Source organism: Spodoptera frugiperda, chromosome 15, assembly GCF_023101765.2.
Source record: "Spodoptera frugiperda isolate SF20-4 chromosome 15, AGI-APGP_CSIRO_Sfru_2.0, whole genome shotgun sequence".
NCBI classification, from domain to species: domain Eukaryota; kingdom Metazoa; phylum Arthropoda; class Insecta; order Lepidoptera; family Noctuidae; genus Spodoptera; species Spodoptera frugiperda.
The window spans coordinates 3735881-3754660 of record NC_064226.1 but is presented as its reverse complement, the minus strand read 5'-3'; the positions used below and the strand labels follow the sequence as shown (position 1 = coordinate 3754660).

The following is an 18780-nucleotide window of genomic DNA, read 5'->3' as shown; positions in this document are numbered from 1 at the left end:
GTGTAGGTACAAGACAATACATAATAGTTGACGGTTGCGTGTTTAAAAACCGAATGGAAAATTTAGTGTAGTGTCAGTACTAGAAGTAATGTTTTCTTACAATATACAAAATCAAATTTCACACTTCACGGGACAGGCATTTTAGATACACATTAAACATAAATATTATAACAACATTACAAGAGAAACATCGACATAAACACGCGAATAAATACTTTACAAACCGGCAAACGTCCGAATTTAAAGTAAAAACCTTATTTTAATAAAAAAAAAGAACTAACATAAAAAACCGTCAACAAGAAACGAAAACAAACAATCCAATATGGCGTCGAAACGTCACTCGTACTATCGGTCTCGGCCGCGTTATCACCGCGCGTAGACGATCCGTTTTTAGAAATATTAATTCAGTAATAACTGTTGTACTATTTTTAGTGCGGCCTAGGCTAAAAATACGGCGACCGTAGAGGCGAGTGACGCTTACACTTGATAATACTAATGTTACTCATGTAATGTAACAGTGTCAATGACTTGCTGCAATTTATTGGTTATATTGTTCACGATTGACATAGAACGTCGTAACTGAGGTTATCGCCAATCAGTGGACTATTAGACAGGTCATTGTGATGGAGAAAGTTCACTTAGGAACGTACCAGAATAAAACATTAAGTAGGTTTATTATGCACTCAAATAACTAATAGTTCGCACTGTACTTTTTATCTGATTCGAATTTAACGATTCAGTTCTTACTGTTTTTGCACTAAGACAAAAGCGTTTTTGTTCGCAAACTGGCCGTTTTTAACGCACAGAATAAAGTTATCATTGAATTAAACATTCGAATAAAAATCATCAAAATAAACATACATTAGTATACATAGCTCGATTTAAGTTTTGCTAATCAAACTTGCGACCAATGAACGACGCCAACTAACACGATTCGATTCGATTAGCACTCGATTTAAATTCACTACACGAGGGTACATTAGCAAATTAATAGTTGGCTTACGTAACTAGATGTCCACCACTATTCGGACGATATCGAGCGTGAGACGTGCTCGAGTGAGTCGCAAGGCCGACTTGTCGACATTGACCGTGAAGTTACGACATAAACTCACAAAAAAACTTATTATGTTTCCGCAAATCGACTGCTCTGACCAACTTGAAAAGTACAGTCTTGTTGAAAAACTTGGAGGTCATTATACGTCACTTTTGGTATACAATTGTAAACACACGCAAAATGTTGAATAAAAAGGTATCTTAAGGACGTTGGATTAAGTTTTGTTTTGATTGTTAATTATTGTATATTGAGAAGTTTTTACATTTTGTTAATTGCCTTCTGTGTGGGTTTGGGTAGAGCACTTTATTTAGGGAGTTGCTAAAGAGTTTGTAGGTTAGTAAGGGCTGAGTTGGCTAACTTAGTTTAATACTGGAAACTAATTTAGGTAATTTGTTTCGGATGTGTCCCTTCGTAATGAGATCTCGTCAATAAATTAGTTTCACTGTGTGTTAGCTTTACAGCTACAATTGTGTTAAGTACTTCATAAGTTGAATGTAAAACATGTTACGTATCCAACCACCTTTAAAAACAATCCAATATACCAAAATGCATACTATGTTTTATCAATAATTTATTTTAATTCTGTAATAAATCTTACACTACTTAACAGCATCTATTTCTAAACAGACATATTTGAAATATTTCAAAAGAAAATATATGCAAACGTTAATGTGAAAACGTGGTTTGTAATTAAGTATGATTATCAGGTATTTACTGAGAACATTATCGTACATGATAGGTACCCACATAAATTAAATGAAGAATTTAAAGGACAAAATGCTCTGATGTATGTAATGTCAATGAAAATTATGGTATTCACGTGATAGGAAAAATACTCATCAACATCATAATAGTCTGTGACAGTCCTCTGATGACTGTTAGACCAAAGGCCTCCCCAAGGAGTTTGCCATTTCAAACTGCGCTCGACAAGCAAGTTGAAGATCGCAGTTTTTAAAGGTTCAGGTTTAAGAGAGACCGCTACTATAATGTACGGTCTCTATGGTGAGTCTATGGTCTGTTTTAACGATATCCGCAAGTAGAGAAAATAATGAGAAGGAAAACGTATGGCCACATGGATAGTCGACTGGTGGTATGTATTCATGATGATTTTTTTTATACGATCCGACGACGTTTGGCCACTATCTCGCTGGTGGTAAGTAAACGATACCCTTGAGTAATACTCACCTTTAAACACTTAGGTTATATCAATCAGAAAACAGTATTCTACATCTTAACAGTTCACACTAGGAAGCTTGAATTCTACTTTTTCATAGCGACATGGCAAAGGGAAAAATATATATGTTAATAAAATATTTCTACTTAGTTATTATGTGTCTCAACAAGGAAAGTGATTCCAATGATTCATTCTCTCAGTTCTGTCTCGATGGGGAATCCAACTCTACGGACGCTCAAAACTATTTTACAAACCATCGATATTTAATACGTTTGCTAACTGTAAACGTGTTCGTCTCGTGCACGTGCAATTACTAATCAGAGAGCAACTAGACAATTGAGCATGAAAATGAACTTGAAGAATATGAAGATAATTTTATCTTTCCTTATAAGTGGAATCAATTTAAATTATATGTAGTAAAGTCTTAGGTGCATATTTGCTTGAAAAAGATTGAGCATTTTCCTATGGACACAAAAAGAAAGTCCAAAGGTCAAATTGACACAACAATGACTCAAATTCCGCGAACGCACTAACCCCGGCAACTCAAACGGTCAATTTTTATACTTAAACAAGTTATGACCCAAATTGCGAACAATATAATACAACTAGTTACAACCAAATTTCTCGGTCTTGTGACATCTGAAAATGTTATATTTAGACGTTCCAGAATCCAAAATTGGTTGGCCAATTGGTGAAGTACAGTTCCAAGACCGTTTTAATTAAGAAAAATTATATTAATCTCCACTAGTTGGCGCCAATGCATCATGAGTGCGAGTACTTACGTCCTTCTACTGTGGCGGAAGATTAAGTGGTCGTTATCGCTTAATATTCACGTTGCATAGAGCATAGAACCACCCACGCTAAGACAATTGTTTGGTAGTGCTAGTTGTTGCTACAAATACTCTGAACGTGTCTACAGTTAGATAAAGTTGATATCCACCTGATTTAATGATTTTTATGGGACCTGTCTCAGGCAAACGAGTAGACGGGTCACTTGATACCCGTAATACTAAAGTTACAATGGCGTAGTCACTGTAATATTTGATTGTATAGAAGAACATTTTGTACAGAGACAAAATTTGACATTGGATGGTGTTTGGTCACGCCTACCTATGAGCAACCTGTTCATTCGAGACTTGAAGATACCCAAGTTATATTTAGTAGGAAAAAAAATAATTTAATGGAATGTAAGATGAAGTTGTCAGTGCCTAATAGTTGAAGACAATAAGTGCAAATAGTTGGCTACATAATTTACCTTGATACATAAAACAATTGAATTTTATTGTTACACTATATACACGGCCTTGGCTGAATGTGGAAGCCAAAATATTTAATTATTCATTAATTCGCATGAGACCGTATTTTTTTTGTACTACATCGTACGGTTTGAATTTTTATGTAAAGAATAATCAAGAGATTATAGTGAATTGAATAGTGTTATGGAACAAATATTTTTTAAGTCATATGTTATACTGGTTAGAAAGAGTCTTTGGTAGGATTTAGTAAGGGTTTAATAAGTTAAACAATTTTGCCTACAAAATTTCATAAAAAATGCAAATAATGATGAGCATTATTGACATTTCATCTATATTATACAAGTTTTAAAACAAGATGAAGCTAACATCCTTGACAGACATTTAAAATCTTATCATAAGAAAGAATATCAGATGAAGCTACGAAATCAATTAATTAAATAAAAAATGTCAAACAAAACTATACTAAATTGCATTCAATATTCAAAATAGTGGATCATTCAATGTCAAGACACAGGAAGCGAATAGACAATGCACGGAGTGATTTCGTAAGCGCAGCCGCAAGTAGTATGAACTAGGAAGTTTTCTGTTATCACGACAATCGGTCAACTGTGAGATAAAGGTGACAATTTATTGATACAATTATTCGCTCTTTGCGCCATCTTTGTCTGCATTGTGTTATGATTGCATTGACATGAAACAAATGATTTAAAGTTGTGCAGAATCTAAGTTGGTCTTAGATGTCAATGTGGTCCTTTGAGGCATAATCCTTGCCTGTCTAATTCACGAGGTTGCTGTCTCATTTTTGTCAAATATGTAGTCACCTTAGTATTAACAACTCTATAATAATATAGCATAATAATCTAGCATTAGATAAAAAATGGTATTTTAGATTTTCGTTCTAAAAAGAAATAGTAACACAACGACGAGAAAGGTTCAAGGAAATGCTACAGCAATTATGAGTCTTAAAGTTATGCAAATTAGACCAAATCAACGTTCACAGTAGTAGAGGTATCATATTATCAGGTAAAACTAAAACATAACATTAAAACACAATCCATGGTATTTAGCTCTATATTTTCAGTATTTTTTTGATATTCCAACAAAATGTTACTTCCAAATTTTCTCACACTAACAATTGTATAATCTGCCATTTTTATCATATAAAACATAAAAGTTTATTGTGCAGTCATACAATAATTTACTTTCTAATACTACATGCAGTAATACACTCAAGACCTAATGTTTTCAAGGTAAGCACTAAGGATATCGGGTTTCATAGGGGCATAACTGCGAATAGCAGTTTTATGTCATCCTTAACTACACTCGGAGAGATGATCGTCCTATGAGATGATATCTCTAGTTTTACAAGGAGTTTCTTATTTGTTTGGTTTTAACATAATTTGTAGTGCAATGTGACACGGTTTCACACCGGTACTATCTAGCCAGTTTATCATAGTCCTGCTTTGTATGATCTTTTTAAACATTTGAGGGTCAGTTTATACTGGTTTGGTTAACTTGATGTTTAGTAGTATAAGTATAAGAAAGGTCGGGTGGTAACAGTAGATAAGAATACGTATATTAATCATGACTTCTAATGATATTAATCACGACTTCTTCTACACGGCAGTAGACTGTCGTAGGCTGTCAATGATTAGCATTTAATTTTGTATTATTTATTATAGAAATCAAATGCGAATGCTTAAACCTTCTTCGTGTGAGAAAAGATATTTGGTTACTTACTAGTTTGATGATGATGATGAAATAATTTTAGGCTTATTTTAAAATCAACTAAATATACTGAGAAAACAAAAACAGTTTCTTAATATATTTCTGGAGTAAACCGTTATTTTTAGTCAATTTAGTATCTACCGATAATTATGTTAAAACTGCTATAATTAGTTTATGGCAAACGTTATAACGTACAATCATACACACACACATACATATTTGATTTACGCAGAAACGCAAATATCAATTAAGTATCCCTTAAGTCTGATATCGAGTAATCGTTTGATAAATTATGATAATTAGTTATTGAACAATTGATAAGTTAAGATTATTGTACGCAGTGTAAAGATAGTATTATAATAACGATAATATTTTTGTTTTCATATCGTGTATCCACGTTCTTATAGTAAATACCTATACCTATTACTGGCTACTACTTTTTGCGGCTGACAGTAAGTTAGTAATATTTACTTTAATAAATAAAATACCTGTGATTATGTGGACCACGTTTTGATAAGATCGTTTTCCCAAAACTACCAAGTTTAGCAGGAGGTTAGTTTTTCAGACTACAGTGTGCAACTGTCCTTATCTTAGAGCTGCTGTCTGACTTCTGTCAAATATATAGTCCCTTAATCGTAGTATTAACAACTCTATAAAAGTATCCTTTAGTAATCAATCAAAAAGTAAAATAGAATTATCTAGAACATTGAAACGGAGACAATTACCCATATAACTATTCAGGGAGACGTTTAAATAACTAACCGTGTGTTATTGTGTAATTTACTTAAACGCACCCCCCGTGGGAGTGGGGCCAACAGTTTTCCACTTTGGAAAACAATTTCCATGTCATGTGTGATTCAGATTTATAGCACTTTTGTATAATGTGTAAGTTAGTGACTGGTTTTGTTATCGGCTTGTATATAGTTATGTTACGTCAAAAGTGCGTTGTGGATATTGACCATTAGTTGCATTTTTCTTGAGCTAAACAATATTAGTAAAATATTGGATTGCAAGTAAAACGTTAAAAAGGTAAAGTTCAACTAAAAATTTCAATAATTACGCGTTCGTTATGAATACCAAATATTTACTAACAAGCAAGCAATAACAATTGACTCTGACTTATATAATATTCAGTAAATTGGTTCACTTATTAAGCTATAAAATCAACATTAAAATATTATTATGAAGTATCAAATAAAAGTTTATTGCTTTTAAATTTTATTCCATTATAATATTATCTATTTTATTAAACTAAAACTTAGTTCATAAGGTTGCCTTAATAGAGACAGAGTTTCGGTAGAAAATTAAACAAGAGCACTCAAAAGTAAGAAAATACAGTCACTCAATATTCGTTTAAAACAACTACGAAAGGTAAAACAGTCAGGAATGTAGAAAATTTAGAGAAAAGCAAAGTTCATGACTTAAGCCTTCGTAGAACAATTTTCTAACATGAGCAATCCACGAAAAATCCGTCTCGAAGGACGCAGTTCGGAAAAACAAAAACCAAAGTTCGGTGCAAATGAAAACAGCGAGCGAGTCATCGGACCCTAACAGCTGAAAGTCACGGCATACAGTAATATGTACACGTAAAATTCATAAGCTTAGTCGACATGAATCACTTGACATTGAAAACGCCGAAAGCCCTAAACACCCAAATTTTTAGGGTGGTGATTGTCGCTCCCATCGATCCCCGTGGAAATGGGTCGGCCTCCCTCGCCTGTGACCTTGAGCGGCGGAGATGGTCGAGCATTTCCGAAAACGGCCGAAGCGTTCATTCATTCGGAGCCCGACGCCCACGTAAGTGTTGGCTGGGCGGGTTTGAGTTTCCATCGTGAAACCTTCCAGTTACAATTTTAATGATGTACACGATTTTTTAATGTACAAGATGAACGCGTAAAAGCTTGGTCTTTATTACAGTTTTATTTTTGTTTTAGCTTTAATTAAACTTGATCCAAACTTTTGTCTGAATAAAAATTTAAACTATTTATTTTCTTAAACGTCCTTTAAAGTCATGTGATTAACAACAATGTTGTTTATTAAATCGTTAAAGCTCAAACTGTCTCAAAATTCTTTAGATACGCCTTTCTCTTTGATCAATATAATAATCCAGTCAACCATCACGGCCAATGGTGTTTAAAGTCATTGCTTTAAATGGTTAAAAGGGATAGCCGATTGCCTTGCAAAGTCTACAATTCCCAAAAGTTTCTTGACATAATTGTGAATAAGGACGGTGAAGAAAATAAATTAAAAACAAGTAATAGATCAGTTTGCTAAGGAAATTTTATGGAAGTAGAGCATTTTCTGTAGTCAGTTATAAAACACTGGGTTTCATTTCAGAACACATTACTAAAGCTAAGTATAATAAAGAAGCCAAAAAATCCAATAATGCTTTGCTCAATTTGAAGATCGGAACAAACCTCTGTACTTCTAAGTGAAATTAGAAGGATATCAAAGGAACAATAATACAAACATTATGTTTTGTTTGTATGTATGATTATTACGATGGAGTTATTGTTTTCTTGTTCCTCTTTACTTTGAAGATTAGTTTTGAGAGCTACGAGTATATTAGGTTTGAAAACTAAACTTGTTTGCTTGGAAAACACTTTACTACTCATACGTGGTGAGTACTCGTACACTTCATGAGCACAATCATTTTACGCATTGTCATCTTTGTTTTGAACTTGTTATACGGCTATTATACTTTTCTTAAGTGCATTTTTTATTTCTTCTTTTGTATATGGATTGTTATTTATAGATGGATTATTAGGTTTTGTTTGTTAATGATGTTTTTTTTTCTTTTTTTATGAAATAAGCTAGTAAACGAACTGAGCACCCGATGGTAAGTAATCGCCGCCGCCCATGGACACTTGAAACACCAGAGGCCGTGGTATCACTCCGACTGAGCCGGCCCATTCGTGCCGAAGCATGGCTCTCCCACACGAAATGATATTAGCTTCATCATACAGTATCAAATAATTAACAGAAACAGCTTGCAAATCTTACTACGTATACATTGAATGATTGCTCCAATCACCAGGAAAACTACTACATTTGCAACAACAAAAATACTCGCAATCATTAACATATTTTACAACCTTACTCAACACAAATGTTCTAACACGTGACATATCATAAATTCTTTAGATAAATTGGCAACTCTATGTAATTAAGTTGACACAGTCTTCCGATTCATCAAGGATGCTGATAGATGCTAGACAAACAACTTTGAAGACAGCGGAAGACCTGATGCCACCTGCGAGACAATGCAGGGTCGCCTTATCACTCCATATCAATATTAGTATGACCTTAGGAGAATTTATCATTTAAATACATCATTCGCTATAATGACATTAGTTGTGTCGATATGTGTTATATAATTATATAGTTCTCAAGGTTTACATAGTGGAATTTTTCTTAAATCTAAACTGGTTTGTGTCTTCCTTATTGAACAGAATTTTGGTGGTCGTGTCGTGAAGAATCTCGTTAGCATTAATATTAATTCGCTGGTTGCGTATTCATGTAGTTTGTACCAGTAGTTTCTAAAAACGAAAGTTAATAACTGATCAGAGTCTGTTTAGTTGTTTATTTTTTATTATTAGCAGCTATTTTTAACTCTCATGTGACATACTAAACTTATTTAATACGAGCCTCTAGCAAGGCTTGAAACTAGTCGAGTTCCTTGCTAAACAGTTACATGAGTAAGCCGATAACATAATAATTAATTCAGCTATTTTTAGCTAGTCATAGATACTTATTTAGAGATTGAAGCTAGAGAAATTGGAAATAACAGGTACTTACTGTCGACTATACAGTTTTTTTAATACCTATCAGTTAACAGTTAGACAATTGAAGTAATATCCATAAAAAAACATGAATTTGGTTAATTTAAATATAAAGGAAACTTCTAGTTACGAACTTATGCATATAATTTGCGTTAGTTCAGTTAACACGTACCTAATTATTAAACATAATAATAAATGCGCCAAAATGAATTAAAAATCAGCTGGTCAAGGGTAATAAGTAGTAGTTTGACGTCATAAAACATGTTTCAAGACGTCAGAGATCTTGAGATGTCATAGAAACATCATTAGATTATTTAGTGCATCTAAACATATGCATTAATAAGTGTAATAAAAAATAATCTAGTATCTCTATCGGCCTCGACCTTCTCTTCCTTGATACAATTTTTCCATACACATCAAAATTTATGTAAGTTTCTTGTTTTGATGAAATTTTAATGTAATTAAATCAAAAATCAATCAAATAATAATTATATAGGAAGAGTCAGATGCAAAAAAGCCATTTTACTTGTTATCGACGATGAAGACAATATAATTAAAAATGAGAATGGAAATAATAATGAAAATCTTGTAGACTTAGATTATATGCATGCTATTCAAATCAACCTAATTTATTTTGAAGATTATAATGAGGCAGAACTAATAGGTATAGTAAAGAACCAACCAATACGGTGTTTACAATCTCCGTCAAAGGATTGGATTGGTCGGGGACACTCAACCACGCATACTACTAGAACACCCAGACAACGGTGCATCAAAACTAGAATCTGAAACTCGGTTAACATGTTTCCTATTAATACTAACATTAATAAAAAATGAAACAAAAAAATCAGCCTTGATGTGGAAAATAATAAAAAAAAACTAATCAATTTATGTATTTGAAACTCCCGAGTGTTGCTAATTCGACAACTTGAATAAAATACCGGTTTGTAAAAATAAGCAGGCAATTTACCTCATTTATTGTATTTTGACGGATATATATGTAAACGATGTTAGACATATAAGTACCTATAGAAATGTATTTTTAGATGATAAAAATGATTAATGTGAGGAAAACTAATAATACGCGTCCATTGCTCTTGAAACTAAACAAACAAATCGGCATAGCATTAGTAATTTATCAATGAACAGAGTTCAATATTTGCCGTCTAGCATGCATAAAAGTGTTATCTGAACAGCGAGATGAACTATTCTTACGGCCACAAACATCAAAGACCCCGGCCTTTTAGTATTGGCACTTATGATTATTCAAATCGACAGACACCAATACTCGAGTGCTGAACTACTGGATGGATGACGTAATACGATAGCAAAACAGTCAATATTTGATATGGAGCCATTAGCCACGGCGTGCGATAACACGCGACAAGTTCACTAATGAAAAGGGGACACAAAGATACTGTCGTCGCTTGCAAACTCGCAAATACTACCAACAAAACGTGTTCCGCGAATAAATTCACTTTGTTCATGCTAAGTGTCTACTCATTTCGTCTTGCCTCCGGATTCGGTAATATCGACAAATTTTCAAACCGACTGATTATTTAATACAACTGCTGCAGTTCCTAACTTCTGTGTAATATGTAGGAATGCTTTAACTTTTATCAGCGCTACACATTTAATATTATTATAACATTCTTGGTTTACTAATTTGCAAAAGACTGGTTCTCGTTTAGAATTCGATAACTGTTGATCGTTGAATATATTTACTAAATGGTTAAACGATAAAGAGCTGTTAACTTTTCTGTCTATTTTTTTTTTTACTAATGTGGTATATTTAGTTCAGAGACACGTGTAGGAATAACGGTTTTGTAGCATCAGAGTTCAGGTCTAGACCATTTTTTATGGCTTATGGGTGCTAATTAACAAGAAAAACAAAAAAACAAATCCTCTCACTTTACCCAAGCGCGCTTTTTTGTATAATTATGGGCCTGTGATAAGGTCAGAGCGAGGTCATTCGAAAGTCCCTTTTCCAGTATTGAATTGTTCATTGATATTGAATACTTTAGTGAATTGGAGCAAGAACGAAGTGATATAACTTATTAAAGAAAGTTGGATAGATCTAAATGTCAACGCACACGAGTATTTTTTTCTTTATAAGGGAAAAAATACAAGAAGAGACGACGAAATAAAAGTAAACAAACTTGGAGATAACATCTTAGAGAATAGTAAAGAAATAAATTAGTACTAACCTATTGAGATCAGAATTGTAAAGCATAGGTGCAGAACTGCTTCTTCTATGAACGAAGATGGTAAAAAAATGGAAACGTACAGGAGTTCATTAGGTTATCTAAGTGTTTGCAGCAGATTATGCGATGTATAAAGTTAAACATAATATTGTGTATTTGTACAAGTTACTAACAATTCCTTATAACGAGGTTTTTGGTTTCTTCTAGATATCTTCTAGATTTATTGTTCATATAGTTTAGGTAGTATTGACAAGATAAATATTACATTCACACCTTTATTCCTGAACGTAGGTAGAACTGCCTAACATATTTTTACATATTTATTCCGCTTCAGCCACATTCATGCATCACATGCATTTTTATTACATTTTTGTATTTACTTTTCTGGTGTAATAGCTCTTTTCTGAGGGTTGAATCCAATGACTTTTCCCGTCTAAGGTGGGAGAGTTTGACTACGTTCCTACTCCTGCTTTTCGAGCCGGATCACTGGTAACCCGCTAGGCAGTCCGCAGCTCTCGGTGTTAAATAGGCCTCAGAATAAGTTTTGCTATTTAAAAGGAAGCATTCCTAAAATATTTATTGTCACAATTCAACTTCACACGGTTTAAAAATGCTTCGAGAATCATCATGAACACATTTTCAGGTATATTATGCTTGCTGTACTAGATTTTGTTTCGCGTGACTAAACAAAATATTGTTATCATTCTATCTAAACAGTAAAGCCATTGAGCTGTACTGCACTACTTCATTGCACTTCATAATCGTTCATTTTAATCACAGAATTAAATCATTAAACAATCTTAAAATATTACCAACTTTTATTATAAGTATAGAAAAATATTTTTAAACTTCCTTGGCGATAAAAACTGAAATAAAAATTCAGTGCACGAATATTAAAAATAGGCGAAGCGAAAATAAATCATAAGATATAGTTTTATGATATTTATAGGCGCACTTTCGCTAAAACATCGCATCTTGGCGGGCGGGGAGTTGGGGAGACGTCGGAAGGTTATCAACAATGATAACAACACATCCATCACACAGCTCGCATCTGTCAACGAATGCTCTAGGGTGACACTATGTGGAAGATTTTAAGTTTGCAACCACAGCATCTATCAAGACATGACACGAAAATTCTCGGCTCGAGACAAAACAAAAGAAAAATGAATTCTGCATTGACATTTTGTATTCGATTTCTGATGTAGAAAGCTTTTATGGACTAACTAGTCTGCCCCAGCTTCACATGGGTGCAATGGTGATATATTATGCATGTATTATACATATAATCCGTCTTCTTGTATTAAAAATTAATCTATCTATTAAAAAAAACTGCAACAAAATCCGTTGCATAGTTATAAAGATTCAATCATACAAAGGGAAATAGGGACAGAAAAAGCGACTTTGTTTTATACTATGTAGTGATGGGAAAACCACTGAAACTATATTTTAAGGTAATGTTGTTTATAATACACATCAAATGACAACTAATCAGATAGGGATATTGGTTACAAAAGGCTGTTCGTTTTGTTGTATGGGTTTTCCAATTGAATTTAGATATTTTGTTATTGTAGAGCCCATGAGTTACGTTACGTTTTAAGTGTAAAATTCCATTGCATGCATTGGTTACCTGTTGGTCGCAGGTAATCTGGCCAATCGGACCCAATATTGACATCAACATTTTCGAATGGAAATTTTAAAACCTGTTCTTTAAGGTTTTTAAGTTGCAAATATTGCCTGTCTGGCTGTTTTAGCAGTATATTGCAAATAATTCAGGAAAAACACCTAAATAATTGTTTTATTGATAGAATATACAGTATACTATCGCTATGGAAGATAATGTGACTACATAATATTTTTTTTTCCACAAAATAATCTAATTAAAAATTCAACAATAAATCTTTGCTAAGACCTTGTCTTGATCAACTTCTATGCACGAGACCAAAGAGGCATCCAAAATTTTAATTTCAAAATGAAAATTACATGGTTTCATTTAATTCACAGATATTGAGTGAACAACATATTTTAATTCAGCGAAAATGAACTCTATATAATACGTTCATGGAATTTTCTCGGAGTTTCGTCTAACTAATTGAAATCTGAGAATCTTTAGGGTACACCGAGTGAACGCCCACTCGTCCTTTGACGGAAACACACTTAATGAGAGCGTCGGGAAATTGAAAATTGTAACATTCAACATTATACGTGCTCCGATGATGACAATATGAAATTGGAAATGTTCAAACGACATTTTAGAGCTCTTATTAAAAGGGCCATAATTGAACATGATCCTACATTTCTTACATTCTAGCTAACACAACGTGCATGTAAAAATGAACTCTAAACTCTTCAAAATTAAAACTGAATCTTGAGCAATCCGATCCGCAATCGCGTTTCTGTTATCCATCTATTAGAACATTGCACTTGAATGAAGTTATTTCAATGTCAAGAATGACTGCAGTTATTTTTAGTTTTACAATAAGGATAAATATATTGACTAAACGTTATAGTAACCTCTATACTAAAAATAATTCGAAGTACATAAATAATATTAAAACCAATATTAAGAAAAAAATGGCTTTAGTATACAGCTAGAAGTGGCCGAGATTGTTCGCATTACGCAACAACTCGTGACTCTTATTACAAGTGTCACAATCAATAAACGTTGTATGTCAATCTGAATACACCGAAGTAAAGTGAACCATCCCTCTATATTAATAAAGTCACATATGCTGTAACAGTAGACGGGTTCGTATTCAAGTCGGGTAACTGCTAACATGCTTTTTCCTAGTCTGGTTTCAAATTATCATTTTATTAGAGCCTTAACGTTTCATTGATCCTTTTCATTAACTATTACATTGAGTGTCTTGTTAGTTAAGTTGACGTGGTAAGTAAATATGAGGTCGCACCGCTTATTCAATATTCTTGAGGTCTATTTTACATTAACTTTGTAAATGCGGTCTTTCTATAATCCTATTTTCTTTAAATATAATTTAGCATTTGTATCATTGTAAATTTGAGATTCATCTTCAGTTCCAACAGCATTAGCAATGAAATGCTTTGTATCATATTGTCTTTTTTTAGGAATGAGCTACTATTCCTTCCTACTTTATTTACTTAGTTGTTTGTGATAAAGTTGTATGTTATCTACTAATCATATTGGTAAACCGGTATGTGTTAGAAGAGTTATCTTGGCGGATCTCTATCAAACACTTATCTTTGATTTTTCCTACAGTAGCATAGCAGGTGATAGCGAAAAAAAATAATAGACAAAACTCTGTGAAACAAATAAGAAAAAAAAGTACTTTGGTATTTACTCAGTAGTAGAGTTCGGTAATAAAATGAACAATATTAATGAAGAAAAAACAAAAAAGACAGTTAAACACGCACGCCGAGAACCCACAAGCGGACCGCTGGCGCATACCCGCACATTAGCAAAAAACGTGTTCGTACACACACATACAGAAGCAAAAACTTCGCAGATGTGCTCACACGCATCGTTGTCGAGCAAAAACCGACCGGCATGTCTTGATCTTGTGTTGGAGCAGTTCCACCCGCTAGCTTTATACCACCACACTTCTCATTCTTTCATCTGAAACTTTTTTAAATATTATCCTCCATATTTTAACCATTTTCTTCTCTCATCATATCATTAACATGACCAAATTCAATTACTATACGTCACGGAGATCCATGTTTAATTTGTTGCTCTTAATTGAAAGTATTCATTTCCATTACAGTATAATCTTGGTCTAAGATAACACTGCTTTCAGTTTTAATTTGTTCAAAATGATTCTATAAGTCAAACTTTTGTAATCCATCTTCCGATAAAGTCTTCATTGCTGTGAAATGTTTGCGAAGATAAAAATCTTCGCTTTCCAACTCCCGTCGTCTTTCTGCTTTATTTTATTTAAATAATTTCACTCATTTTATTCTATTCAGCACCTGAGCAATTAAATCTTTAGTATCCCTAAGCCGGGCTGTCGTAGTGGTAACTAGTTTTTAATTACATTTTAAGTACAAATCTACTTATACAAAACAACTCTAGAGATATTACTCGGCATTGTCAGTCATTATTTGAATGTCAGTACTTGGTGTAATGCTGTCGTCATCATAATAACAGAATGCATGTAGAACAGGCGACATAGATATCGTTACAGTTATAAGCGTATCATTTGATGACTATTATTGGCTATTTAAATTATTTTTGAACGCATAAATTAATGTTAGCGGTTCTAGACTTTAAACGACATATTTGCCTATTTTTATTTATTTATTTATGATATTTTTATGCGTGCATTATCCTGTTTGACTGGTCACAAGATCAATTTGGAGTAAGAATAAATTAATGAATCTTATCTATGAAATTATTGTTTCAAATCTATAACAATTAAACCATGTCGCCATTGTTCGTTTGGAAACACACGGATTAAGTGTCTAACACTTGTTTTTATTTCAACGTACATAAGTGAAACCTGTTTATGGATTTATGTAAAATGTCAAACATGAAGGTCGATAGTGCGAAGAACCGGCGACGAAACCCAAGACTTCCGATACAATGTAACGTTAATTTTATCATTGAAGAAACAACATTTGAGAGAATTGATATTAAAAAAATAATAATATTAACACTTAAAATGTTAATAAATTCGGAAACACTACTGCTATTATCATATCAAATAACATGATCAACAAACAGTTCAGCGAAGTATTCGATGTCATGTGAAAAATTATCCCAACAATACACTGTTTCAAAAAATTAAAATTGCAGCCAAAAGCAATTTTATTATCTTCAATTAAAATAAATAAAACTAAGTATAAAATTGCGTTTAAAATCTTAGAGCAAATTAACATAAAACTGTAGTGCATTCACCAGTTGGAGTCTGAGAGTTGTAGGGCAGGTCATGGCTGAATGCGTAAGCACAAACGGATGTGCAAACGATAACATTATCACTATTCCACAAGTCTGTTTGCAACAGAAAGAGCCAGTTGAGAGAAAACAAATATTTGAGCACCACTATCTTCTCCTGCATTGAATATCTGATGCAAAATAACTTGTTTTACTGCAGGACTTACTACAGCACCGCGTAGGTAATATTTGTATTATTTTTTTTATTTAACTGTTGTCTTTGTGTACCCTTGTCATAAGTTCTACGTTCAATTGTCATGTTTGTCTGGAGTGTAGTGTCTGGCCACTACTTCAAGTACCAGGCTAGCAGCGGATCGTGGCGGTGTCACGTTACGCGGTGGCTGTTGACACCAGCGCCTGATTAATATTTATGATACGGCTGAGCATCTCGCATGGCCGGTTCGCTCACTCGATGCGAATTATCTTCATCCTACTCGCACATGTACGCAGTTCTTATACGCTAGACAGAACACGAACATATAGTACGTACATATGGCAACTGCTCTTTCAACATTCGAATATGCGTAAGTGCGAATGAGAATCCCAAATCTTCTTAATTTTTGTTAAGTTTCGTTTTTGCTACCAGTTTTTTCAAATTAAACGTGCCTTGGCCTTGGTTCAGCACGATGGGATCTCGGTAAACATTTGAACAAGTTTTGTTTTAAATATTTCACGCATATTTACCAATCAGATTCAAATAAAATTCTTACTAGAAGTTTTCAAACAAATAATAAAAGTTTGTAGTTTGGTTGTTGAACTTATTCTTTTTGGAGCAGACGTAAATCACTTGATCGGTGTCAGGCCTACTGACCATACGATTGCAAATCGAAAGAATTGAGTATGTGGAACGAGGCGTGGGACCAACGCCTCGAACCTGACCGTATCGAGGTATCTCAACCGGACAGACTCGACTCGGCTGCCATTATAAAAAAAATGCAACAGCTATAAGGGAAAACCGTGTTGTAGAAATTACATCCATTTAGAAAAGGGAACACTTGTAGCATGAAGTTTGTTGCGGATGATAATTAAATACTTTACGACAATTTCTTGAATACTTCCATTAAACTTAAGCGGATTGATATTAATTTGAATTAATCATTGGACCGTTTCATTAGTCACTTAAACAGTCTTGCACGTCGTTAATTGAAACGCATCCAAATTACTAGCTTGATCTCCTTTGCTTTATCAGTCTCGATGACGGCAATCAATGTCATTTGCTTATTTGTTGTTTCATTCGTTTAATTTGCATACTTGCCTTTACAATGAGATCATGTTGAAAATCATTAAATGTAACAGTTGACAATACATATTAAAGATATTTTCTCAGTGTATTTCCTGCATGAATCTCTCACATTAACAGAATTATCATTGTGTTTGCGACACCATTATCGTTGTTTGTCTGGACATTTTCCGTGAGCTCGCGCGCTTCCAGCGCCGGCCGGCGTTCGCGAGTCTCCGCTTCAAGGTCACGTTATCGTGCTATCGCCAGCCCTGAACCAATCCAAGGTTACCAGACGAATATCCACTTTTGAATGTATACTGCGGGGTCTATAGTCTCAATTTTTAAAATCATCGACATCAAAACGTCACTGGCACGTCCGTCTTGCAGGAACTCGGCAATCTCGACCGTCGCCGTCGCGCGCCGAGTCTTTATTGTTAATTTGCGAACGCTAGTGGAGCACGGCCCGGACGCGTACTCTCGCTTTTAAGTAGCAATACCGCAATATAGTCTCAAATCAAATTAGCTGCGTGTTTACATTTTATAAATAGAGCGCGTTCACGTGGCGCCGAAGCGAGATAAGCGTCCGTCGACTCGCCGACATCACTCACCGTGCGCTGTTAACATCCTCCGCGGGGTGGCACAGGGTCCTCCGTCACACTGACACTCGTGCGGGATTTAAAGCACTCACAAACGGCGCACTAAGTTGAGCGGCACACGCGAGGACTGCACGGCGCGACACCCACAACTAGAATGCGGGTGAGACGGTTCGTCGCGGGGCGCGGGGGGAGACCGGCAGCGACACACGGCTCATACGAAGGCGCGGCGATGAGGACTGCGGCCGAGCAAGAGCGCGCTCCCCCCCATTGGTTGAAAACGGTGTGACGTCACGCGAAGTGTCCAATGGCGTCAAGGCGCGTAGTTCTTACCGGCGGCCGTTAATGGCGCTAGTGTCGAGGAAGTCGCCCGCCCTACAGAGCTTTCTTCAGCTAGGGCGTGTGCTTTTGCGGGCGGCTAGCACGGAAAGAAATCACGGCAGCATGAATTATGTATTATTGTAATTTATTTGGAATCCTCAACTGATCAGAATAACAATTATTATTTATAGTCGTAACCTTACCGTTTATAAAAACGTTTCAGGACTCGAAGCGATTATTCAAATTAGATCCGGTATTGAGTAAATACTAAAGACGGTGTACCTACATACATAAACGCGAAAAAATTACAAAAATGATATAAAGATTGACTTTGCTAATGTATTGTGTAAGTAGTAGATCCGCTGAGATATTGATATAAAGTATATAAAATCGATTATTGAACAAACTGTTTTGTATTTTGTATTTACCTGGTTTATGTTTTTGTTTAGAGCTCAAATTACGAAGTTCAGCTCGCTAGACAAATGAAACTTTCAGTATCTCTATCTTAACAAGCGAAATATTTATATTTGCTGAACTAAC

General features: G+C 34.4%; 1 protein-coding gene across 12 annotated transcripts in view; it reads right to left on the bottom strand.

Moving 5' to 3' along the window:
* The window catches only part of LOC118269549 (myocyte-specific enhancer factor 2), a 58302-nt gene extending 40103 nt beyond the window's left edge, over positions 1–18199 (bottom strand). For 7 of the 12 annotated variants that reach the window (XM_035584694.2, XM_035584739.2, XM_050699015.1 and 4 more), the window contains exon 1: positions 17935–18168. The gene's annotated coding sequence lies outside the window, so the exon portion shown is untranslated. Of the gene's footprint in view, positions 1–17934 lie in introns of all 12 variants that reach the window. The other 5 variants (XM_035584708.2, XM_035584711.2, XM_035584720.2 and 2 more) reach the window with 2 other exon arrangements.
* Between the last annotated feature and the right edge of the window lie 581 nt (positions 18200–18780).